The sequence below is a fragment of the Pan troglodytes genome, chromosome 14 (genome assembly GCF_028858775.2).
Source record: "Pan troglodytes isolate AG18354 chromosome 14, NHGRI_mPanTro3-v2.0_pri, whole genome shotgun sequence".
Lineage (NCBI taxonomy): Eukaryota > Metazoa > Chordata > Mammalia > Primates > Hominidae > Pan > Pan troglodytes.
In genome coordinates, this window is record NC_072412.2 from 61896989 (window position 1) to 61906557 (window position 9569).

Here is a 9569-nt window from a genome sequence, read left to right on the forward strand (position 1 = left end):
ATAAGTGTCTTTCCTTTGTTAAATTGGAAAATAAAATCAAGAGAGCACAAAGCTTTAAAACAAATATTGCAAAATAAAGAGAGAACAGTAAAAGAAAGATGTCATACCATGACTAAATTTCTTGAGGAACTTTAAATATAATATTCCTCATATTTTTTATTATATATACTAGAATTTATCTTAAATTGAGCTGGCCTAATAAGTCTGACCTTAAAATTATCTCCCTAAGGCATCCATATACAATTCTGTTAATTTTTTTCTTTTTATGTGATCACATTGGTTTTGTATAAAACATTAAAATATGACATAAAGTATCTATTTCTACTTTTATTGGAGATATTATCATTTAAATATTGATGGAGGTGCGCTGCGCTGTGTTGCACCTGGGGGCCTCACAGGGACAGAAGCTCTGGGAGCCTGGAGGTAGGACAGGTAAGGAGTTCTCCCAGCAGCCCCAACTCTGGGGACATCCTCACCTCCCCCATATGTAACCATGTGTCTGGCACTGCTCCTATTTCACCTTTTGCCTCCTGCTAACAACACTATGATCCTGGCAGTCTCCTTCTGCAGGTAGACAAACGTTTGCACAGGGCATTATACTGAATCCATATCCAAAGGGCACTGTTTCCAAGGGCATGTCCTAAGAGTCAGCATAACAGTCATTGCACTGAAAATAGTTTTTACCCTCACCTGAACTAAAGGCTCAGGATCATGTGTGATCTTATTCCTTGCAATTTAAAATAAAGACAAAGACAGTGGCCAGAGAGAAAGCAGATTGGTTTCTTCCTGGAAAAGGCCTCCATCTGAACTGCACCCACCGAGACTGCAGCTCAAAGGTAGTGCATCAGCAAGTCAATGAGCGACTGACTGATCTCCAGTCTGCAAAGTCGCAAAATGAAGTCCTGCAACAGGTTCAGGAGATCCTGTAGCAAAAAGCTTCAAAGTGTTGGTCTCTGATGCAAAGTCAACTTGACCTGAAAAAAGCGATAAATTCAATATGGCTGCTCTTGAATGAAAATAGATCCCTGATCTGAAAATGTATTCCTTTTTTCCTAGTTCATCTTTTAAATAAAAATGAGTGGACCAATATGTCCTGATACAATAAGTGAATCAATGTGTCCTGATAGGAAAACTAAATTTTAAAATTATTTTTGCATTGTAACTCATGTAGTTACAATAATTATAATATTTTGACTCTTTTTAAATTTAAAAATTTTAAAATAATTATAAACTCACAAGATGTTGCAAAACAATACAGAGAAGTGTCACGTAGTCTTTAGATAACTTCTACCAAAGGTAACATCCTACCTAATTGTTAAGCACGGTATCAAAACTAGACAATTCATTTTGCCACCAGACAATTAACCGGAAGTTAGACACTGCTTGGCGTTCAGGAGTTTCTTTTTTTTAATTATTAAATGTTTATTTTAAGTTCAGGGGTACATATGCAGGTTTGTTATTATATGTATACTGTGTCATAGGGGTTTGTTGTACAGATTGTTTCATTACCTAGGTGTTAAGCCTAGTATACATTAACTATTTTTTCTGATCCTCCCCCTCCTCCCAGCCTCCTCCACTCTACAGTAGGCCCCGGTGTGTGTCTTCCTTGATGTATCCATATGTTCTCATCATCAAGCTCCCACTTATAAGTGAGAAAATGCAGTATTTGGTTTTCTTATCCTGAGTTAGTTTTCTGAGGATAATAGCTTCCAACTCTATCCATGGCCCTGCAAATGACATGATCTCATTCTTTTTTATGGCTGCATAGTATTCAATGGTGTATATCTACCACATTTTCTTTATCCAGTCTATCATTGATGGGCATTTAGGTTGATTCCACATCTTTGCTATTTGATTTCACAAGTTTTTATATGTACTCATGTGTGTGTCTATGTAAGGCCTATGAAACTCAAATATTCAAGCGTTTAAATTTCATAGAGCTATATATTTTAAATAAAATGAACAAAATAATCTACTAATAATCGTGATTTTTTTTTTTTTTTTTGAGACAGAGTCTCGCTCTGTCGCCCAGGCTGGAGTGCAGTGGCACGATCTGGCTCACTGCAACCTCCACCTCACAGGTTCAACCAATTCTCCTGTCTCAGCCTCCCGAGTAGCTGGGATTACAGGTGCACGCCAACACGCCCAGCTAATTTTTGTATTTTTAGTAGAGATGGGGTTTCACCATGTTAGCCAGGATGCTCTAGGTCTCTTGATCTCATGATCCACCCACCTGGGCCTTCCAAAGTGCTGTGATTACAAGTGTGAGCCACTGCGCCCCAGCCAATAATGATTTTTTTTTTTTTTTCTGAGACAAAGTATTGCTCTGTCACCTAGGCTAGAGTGCAGTGGTGTCATCTCAGCTCACTGCAACTTCTGCCTCCCAGGTTCAAGCGATTCTCCTTTCTCAGCTTGGCGAGTAGCTGGGACTACAGGCGTGTGCTACCACACCCAGCTAATTTTTGTATTTTTAGTAGAGATGGGGTTTCACTGTGTTGGCCAAAATGTTCTCCAACTCCTGATCTTGTGATACACCTGCCTCGGCCTCCCAAAGTGCTGGGATTACAGATGTGAGCCACCGTGCCTGGCCCATGATATTTTTTAATCAGGTTGTTTTCATGCTATTGAGTTGCTGTAATGGTACAATAGTGGTCACCAGGGACTGTGCTGATTGAGGGTACAGGAGTGTTTGGGGAAATATTCATCAAAAGATAACAAAATTTCAGTTAGATAAGAAGAATAAATTCAAGAGATCCATTGTGTAACATGATGAATATAGTTAATAATATATTACAGTCTCAAAAAATATTAACAGTGAATGTAAAATACTCTTACCACAAAATGAAAACTATATGAGATAATGCATATGTTAATTCACTAAATTTAGTCATTCCACATCGTATATATACTTCAAAACACCATATAGTATACAACAAATATATAAAATGTTATCTGCCAATTTTAAAAATAAAAAATATATCCTCCCAAATTAGTTTATAAAAATAGTGTAAAGAAAATGAAATTGGATTTAAAACTGCTGACATAAAGAATAATAATTATGCTAAATTTTTTGGCTTATTTGGTGTGAGATAGGAATTACATTTAATGCTAAATAGGCTACAGTTACCTATGTTGAGATAACTACCCTGTATTACACTAGGAAATAAAGCACTAATTTTTGTTGGATCAACATTATGGTTGCTGATTATAATTGAAGCAACCCAGTAACAATGTAGAAGAGAATTATGTAAAATACATAATTTGTGATGTTAAAAATCCAGCATAAATTTTGTCACCCTTCACCAAATCTATTTGCCAATCAGAGACTGCATATCAAATCCTCATTTGACAATATTTTGCTACAGGAAAATATATTAAGCTTTCTATTCCAAGTATAGTAGTATGAGTGAGAATTTCTGGAAAGAAAGAATTTGAAGAGAAAAAATGAATGGAGAATGAACATGAAGTACCAGACATTGATTACTCTAACAAAAGAACCAAATTAACCAAAGTTGTATCTTTGTAAATCAAAGATTTGTATGTTATTCTAACCATGGCATATGATTGTTTTGTTTTTGGAGAGGGTAACAGTAAAAATAAATGTCTTAGTGTCTATGATTTATTTACATTCTTAAAACTATCCCTGGAGTCAAGTCTATTCCAAAAACCGTGTAAGAATTTTTGGTGTTTCTATAAGCAATGTATGTATTTGCTCCCCTCCAGGCCGGTGTTGATGTCTCTTCAGCGTCTTTCTGATAATCTAAAGCAAATTCAACTTTAGACTTTTCAGAGAGCTCATTACTCCCTGACGTCTTGGATCCTTGTAAGATTCCAGTTTCTTTTTTCTTTTTCTCATTCTCTTGCCCGGGCTAGCGTGTAGTGTCACAATCACAGCTCACTGCAGCCTCAACTCCCCAAGCTCAAGCGATCCCCCGGCCTGAGCTTCCCAAGTAGCTGGAATTAGAGGTGCATGCCATCACAACTGGCTAAATTTGTTAAGATTTCAGTTTCTTTATAAGAGTTTTTCTGCAGCTTTTATAGTGTGGAAAAGTATAAAATTATTGTCTCATATTTTATTGTCTTGAATATCTTCCAGAAGTTACTTTATTATCTTCTGTTATAAGAGATGCTGTCAAAAATGATAATGATTTCATTTTATCTCATTTTTAATTGAGTTGACGTTATTGCCTGGAGGCCAAAGATAATTATTTTTTTCTTTAAAATCTAATGATTTTACCATCATATTTCTGTTGGCCTTCTGGGTCATTTTCCCTCATAATAGTTTGCTTTTTCATTATGTATTTTCCAGTAATATTTTTTTTCAGAATAATTTTATTGAATCATAGTTTGTAGTACTTGTTCTCTTCCATTGCATTAATTTTTTTCCATGAATATTCCTATGTAAACATGTTATTTTTCTATTTTGTCTCTCTTTCAATATATTTTCTTTTTGAATAATCCCTTTTTCCTTTTGTTTTTAATTGACATAATAATTGTACATCACATATGGGGTACAGTGTGATAGTTTAATGTGTATACAATGTGTAATAATCAAAGCAAGGTAATTGGCATATCTATCATCTCAAACATTTTTGGTGTTGTGAACATTTAAAATCCTTTATTCTAGTTTTTTGAAATATACAATACATTATAGTTAACCATATTCACCCTATAGTGTTGCAGAACACCAGAACTCAGTCCTCCTATCTAGCTGTAACTTTGTATCACTTGATCTTAGCCAAAAGGCCAAGAAGTGATAACTTTGCATCATTTAACCAATCTCTTCTTATCCCCCTCCCGCTACCCTTCCCAAGCTCTACATGATTCTACTCTTCCCTTCCATGAACTCAAAATATTTTTTTAGCTTCCACATATGGGCGAGAATATGTGGTTTTGGAGCAGGGGTAGCAATGAGAGAGGAGCCCCCAATTTTAAGGAAAATATGTAAACTGGAAAATATTTGTGTATGATTGTAAGATAATAAAAAAGAACAGACAGGAAGAAGTTGAAGACATGGGAGAAACACATAATAGTTATCCAAGTCAAATTTGTGATGATGAAAGGAGATGGTTATGAGATCTCAGAAATCGGGCCTGCGGGTCTTAAACAGGAGAAGCCAGCACGTCGGAGTTTGAAGAAAAGGCAGTATGAATGTGTATATGTGTACATAGATTTGCAGAAAGGGTCAATATTTTGAAATAGTTTATACTTAATGGCTAGTCAATAAGATCATCTAAATGGTATGTTAGTGAAGAGGGATGGACGGATAACTTAATGAGAATGATGAAGATTCTGAGTAACATACATGTAAACAGGGAGAAAAATCAGAGGAAAAAATTGGAATGCTTTTCAAGTGTCACTAAGAACTCTTTTGCATTCCAAGACAATTAATTTATCCCAGAACTAACCTGCATTGTTAAGAGATTAGCTCAAGCAGCACCTAAAAGCTTAGGTGTAGTATGAAATAAAATATACTATAGATCTGAACCATTTATAGATAAAATATATGATCATGATAGGAGTACAATAAGTAACTTCACCTTAAGTTTATTCTTAATTTATTTGCATAGATGCCATTGTTCATAATTTTTTAAAGTATGCTCATATTACCTATCTGGTAATATGGTAAAATATGCTCATATACCTATACTCTGGGTTTATTTTATTAGCAAATTATTCTATTGGAAAATGACTTAAATAGACACTTATTAATACTATATTTTATTTCCTGAGGAAGAAAGGAAATTAATTGTCTAAGTCATTATTCATATGCCTTTATATAGCCTCATAGACTAATTATCAAATGAATCTATCAGAATGACTTCATTGCATCTTCAATTTTGAACTGTAAAATATTCTTTTACAGTTTAGGCATAAATACAGGTTATGCTACGTAGTTAGACCACCATTATGTTTATCTATATATCTATGAATATTGTACTTTGTGAAACTACCACAATGAGACTTCCTTAATGATAAGTGTAGAAATACTTTACAATGGTAATTTCTCATTTAATCTATAATTAAACAATAAATATGACAGAAGACCATTTTACTTGAGTGCCAATAATTAGTGATTTTATATTTATATGATTTAGTAAATGAGACAGATCATCTACTGCTAGTGATAATTTCATTCTACAAATTCTGCAAATTTAGAAGTTTATAGCTCCTTTAGAGACACTAAACCCTACAATTTATCACCTTAAGCAATAATCTGGACACTATAATGAAATAATCTATTGGGAGAAGTAATCTAACTTTCAAAAGAAATCTGACATTAGGTTAATTAATTGAGGAAGAAGGTAAGCTTACTTGATTTCCCTTTTCACCTATGCCTCTCAGCTTCATACTCACCTTAAGATTGATGAGTCTACATATTACAGCTATATATATCTCTATATATGAATATATAAATATATATATATATTCATTTCAGCCCATTTTCTAGGCAGAGAGTCTGATAAATATATAAATGGTTTTGCCTTCTGGCTGGGCATGGTGGCTTACGCCTGTAATCCCAACACTTTGGGAGGCCAAGGCAGGCAGATCACGAGGGCAGGAGTTTGAAACCATCCTGGCCAGCATGGTGAAACCCCATCTCTACTAAAAATACAAAAATGAGCCAGGCATGGTGGCGCCCACCTGTAATCCCAGCTACTCGGGAGGCTGAGGTAGGGAGATAGGAGAACTTCTTGACCCTGCGGGGCAGAGGTTGTAGTGAGCAGAGATTGAGCCACTGCACTCCAGCCTGGACAACAGAGCAGGACTCCATCTGGAAAAAAAAAAAATGGTTTTGACTTCTAAAATAAATATGCTCTCCGTGTAGCAGAGATTATTTTACATGTTCAAAATCTTTGCCAAACTAAACATGTTATATGAAGGCAGGAGATCATGTTTCCCAAATGTTTGGCTAGAAATAGGAAAATGGTTCAAATATACCCTATGTTATGTCTTTCTTTACGTTACATGTGCCTTTTCCTTGTGATGTAGTTACATATACACCTATGACATAGCTCAGTTTTTAGAATTATTCTATTTGCATTTATATTTTGCAACATCTGTTTGGCCTTGCCATCTCTAAGCCACAATCTCTTCACTTGCAGTAAGCACATATGAGTAGATTCACTCTACAGGGTTGTGGCAAGTTTTAAATCCACCGTCTTATACAGAGTTACCTCCCAAAAAATGTTAATAATAAGTATAATTGTTACACATGCCAATCAATAAATGTAACATTTTCTCTTTTTAAAACAGGGTTTTTCTCTTGGTGTAAGTCATGAGGTATCACGATACATTGCTATTTTTCTATTTTATAAATAGATTAACATACACACTTTCTGCATATACTTCTATAGTCTCAAAAATGTAAACTATGAAATGGTTAAAAATACTTCTCATAGTGTGAGTAATTGGCCTGTATAATTGTGTGAATCAGTCAATATAAACATTGTTAAAATGAGAGATTTCATGCAGAAATTAGACCTTTTGGAAATGCAGGAGGAGCTGGGAGGTGAAACCCTGGAAAGGGGAATCTAAGGATATGAGTAACAGCCACCGAATCTGCTGGAAGCATTAACAGTGGTGGACAAGTTGGAACTTGTAGGAAATTCTGAGAAACCTGCATGTCTGCAAGTTGGAACAGAACCATGAAAGAGGAACTTGTGAAGAGGTATATAATTGCCACCTTTAAGAAATCTGCTTCCTCTGTGAAAATCAGTGCCTCTGGGGGAACTGTCACTTTTATAGCTCAAGACAGCAGGCTTTGAGCTGTAATTGGTCAGCACTGAGAGCAGTCTAATGCAAACAGAAGGAAACATGTTATAGCTGTCCATATTTGTCATCAGGTATATGTACCACAACCTACCAAGAGTACTGTAATGATTTCTGCTTCCACTCTGCCTTCCAAGTCTTGCTAGATTTCTTTCTTGGCCAAGTCTAACATAGGACAATATGAGCGGGGGGTCAGAGGGAGACTCTGAAAAACATATTTCCCAGACTTAGGCTGACAACATGCCTCCATGTTTTATCAAAAAGGGAAAGTCATGTGCCCTCATAATCTGAGCATGGCAATCGGAAAAAATATGAAAATTACTGTGTCCTAAAGTAATATTAAGTACACACGCTTTCCAAAAAGTCTGCATAAAATACCTCAAAGACTGTTTTTAGGTAAAGCATTAGGTAAAACTGCAGTGCTGTAAAAATATATATGCTACTTCTGTGCAACAAACAACTTCAACAATTAGTCAACCTAGGATATTGGCAGAGGCAAAGCTGCCATATCAATAAAATTGATGAAAATTATTTTTTTGTTTACACTGAATTAAATTCATCATGGTTAAAAACTACAAACATAAACATATTTTCTCATTTTCTTAAAATTTTAACTAGAAATGAGCTTTTAAGCAAGATATTATAGATCACTAGTTTGCGGTAGTAATGATCTAAAGGCAGAATAGTACCAGCAACAATTGTATAAATACAATCAACACATGAAAAGAGACACTGCTTCTGTCAGAAGATGTATTTGTTCAAAATGTAAAGAAAAACTAGGACTACATACAGAGCTGTGTGTTGGTTTCTTACATATATAGATATATTCATATAAAATAGAATATTACATACACAGAAATTTCCTTCTAAAATATTGATTAATTCATTCTCAATTTTTTTTCCCATTGATCATACATTTATTCTTCTTGTCTGAGTCACCTTCTTTTTTCAGGATTATTAAAATATATTTTTCACCTTTCTTTCTGTACTTTTACCTTTGCCTTCCTACTACAGGCCTATTTTCAGCACATCAGTCAAAGTAATCTTAGAAGCTTAAATCAAATCATGTTCTTTCTCTGCTCAAAATTCTACCATGTGCCACATCTTACTCCTAGTTTTTATAATAAAAGACGAATATATAAAATGACAAACTTTGTCTTATGCCATCAAACAAATGCTCTCAGATGTATTTTTCTACTCATCTCCCACGTAGTGAGCATAAAAGTGGTCTTCTTGAATTTTTTTAAACATTGCAGGTATGCTCCTGCCTCAGAGCCTTTGCACTTGCAGTTTTTTCTACTAAAAATTTATCCCAGATATTCACAAGCTGTTCACTCAACTATTCAGGGCTTTATTCAAACATCACTTTCTTCTCACTGTGATCTATTCTCGACCCCCTAAGAAAAATGACCATTAAACACTCCATATGTCCACAGGTATCTGTTACACTCCCCTGGTTTTTCTTTCTCTTTAGCATGCTTCAACACGTAACATGCTATGTCATTTACTTTTTTGTGTGCTTATTTTGTGAAGTCTCAAATTAGATCATAAAAATCTCTGAATTCTTGGACTTTCTCTTCTTTTGGCTATTATATTACTAACAGTAAGAATAGCATCTGGGCCACAGCAATTGTTCACTGAAGATTTGTTGAATAAAGAAATGAGTATCAACAAAAGGTTGAAAATTTTGGCAAAGTTTCATATCATCATCTTAACAAATGTTTAAAATATTTGCACAATAAATATTTCAAATAAAAATAAATAATTACATAAATTTCAAATATTTGTACAATAAA